The sequence below is a fragment of the Mustela nigripes genome, unplaced genomic scaffold, assembly GCF_022355385.1.
Source record: "Mustela nigripes isolate SB6536 unplaced genomic scaffold, MUSNIG.SB6536 HiC_scaffold_9419, whole genome shotgun sequence".
Classification (NCBI taxonomy): Eukaryota; Metazoa; Chordata; class Mammalia; order Carnivora; family Mustelidae; genus Mustela; species Mustela nigripes.
This window is the reverse complement of record NW_026748825.1, coordinates 1-1,861: the sequence shown is the minus strand read 5'-3', so window position 1 is coordinate 1,861 and position 1,861 is coordinate 1. Positions and strand designations below refer to the sequence as shown.

The following is a 1,861-nucleotide window of genomic DNA, read 5'->3' as shown; positions in this document are numbered from 1 at the left end:
TATAAAAAACCATATATTCAAACACAGTAGAGCAAAAGACACTGGACACACCAGGGGGAATGTTTCCAGCTAATACCAGATGGGATGGTCTGAATTACTGGTAACAGTAAACCTTTACAGAAAGTCCAGTGTGGCTTAAATAATAAGGAAATTTGCAGCCCAGTGTAACTGGAAATGCAGAGTTAGGGCAAGTTCCTGACAGTGAGATTAGTGACTCACTTACGTCACCCAGGACCCAGTATCTTCCGTCTGCTGCCTCCACCATCATGAGTACCATCAGCTTTGCAACATTCCCTTCTGAGTTCCAGTATGGCTGCTTCTGGTAATTAAGGTCCTATGCTTCCTTGCTTCTGTTCAGTTGAAGCTGTGGAAAAAGTAAATCCAGCTGGGTTGTAACTCCTTCCCAGCTTGAGGGAGACAGTAGAGGTCATGTCTGCACCCTCAGGACGGCTGCTGATGTATTCAACAGTCAGGATCCCCTGGAGGTGGGCACAGGAAGGACACTTGAGCAGAACCAAGGGTCTCTTGAGAAGGGAGAGGTAGGTACAGAGAGGGTTGTCATGTTGCCCATAGAAAATGCAATTGAATCGTTTCTAGAAATTCCCTGGAAAACCGTGGTTTTTCCAGCAGAGTAAATGACAGGTATTCAGAGTAGACTTTTCAAAGAAACCCGGGGCCAGTTTTATTAACACCAGTTTATATTCTTCACAGAGACTCCGGGGATGTTGCAGCTCTCAGAGGGTAAGTTCAGCCTAGAGGCTTCCTTTTGATTTGCTGAATCTGACTTTGTCTTCTGGCTGCCCAGTCACCTGCGTGCTTGGTTTCTCTGCTGTGATTCAGGTCCCGGAAGTTTAACATTCTGGGCACAAACACAAAAGTGATGAACATGGAAGAGTCCAACAATGGCAGCCTGTCTGCAGAATTCAAACACCTGGTATGAGGGGGTAGCCTGGGTCTCTGTCTCCTGGGGAGTCAGGAAGAGGGAGAGGGAGGTTGGTGGCAGGGGGGGCCTCACGTGACACAGGTGTTCCCTGCCTCTCTTACAGACCCTGAGAGAACAAAGATGTGGTAACGGGGGCCGAGCCAATTGTGACGTGAGTATTATTGCGGATGGGAGCCACCTGGGAGGGTCGTCTTTGATGGGGAGAGAACAAGAGCCTTCCTGTTGCCCAGAATTAGAGACACCAACCTGTGGTTAAGCTGTAGTCATACAGAAAAATCACCACAGCTCAGAATGACATGGTCAGAAGTCACATCTGCTCTGGAGTTCTCTAACTTGGAGCAGTTCCATGATGGTCCTGGGAGTTGGTGGGAGTTGGCTCATCTTTAAGGAGGAGTGGAAAGTCCCTGACTGACTTACCCACACCCATTTGGTAGAAAAGAAGTTTTCCACCTTGCCTGGGGCTTTCCAGATTCCCCTTCCAACTTCTGCTGGCTGAGATGGCTTGGCTCCATTTTTGGTGACCTGTTTTTCTCACTGAGGCCACTGAAGGTTGTAATTAAGTTGGGGTTAAACATCTAAGAAAAAGAAAAAGAATAAAACCCGTCCCCCTATTTCCCTTACTGTCTCTCTCCCTTTGATTCAGATTATTGAATGCTTGGTGTCAATAATAAACTTAAAAAAAAATAGGTAAATGTGACCAGAAACTGGTTTTTAATCTTTTGAAAAGATTGTGACACCCTGTTCTTTTTCTGGTGTTTATGTCCTGAGCCAGTCTTCCCTCTTCTCTAAAATGCAGCAAACCTTTTTTAAAAAAATGAATTTATAGTACTTGACTATTAAGAGTGAAGTTCAGGCGCCTGGGTGGCTCAGTGGGTTAAGCCGCTGCCTTCGGCTCAGGTCATGATCTCAGGGTCCTGG

At 46.5% G+C, this 1,861-nt stretch overlaps 1 long non-coding RNA gene across 1 annotated transcript; it reads left to right on the top strand.

Moving 5' to 3' along the window:
- Positions 1 to 472: 472 nt before the first annotated feature.
- LOC132009256 (uncharacterized) lies at positions 473 to 1,851 on the top strand. The gene is made up of 3 exons (XR_009401837.1): positions 473 to 741; positions 841 to 934; positions 1,047 to 1,851. It is a non-coding gene; the product is annotated as an uncharacterized LOC132009256 (long non-coding RNA).
- Positions 1,852 to 1,861: the final 10 nt, after the last annotated feature.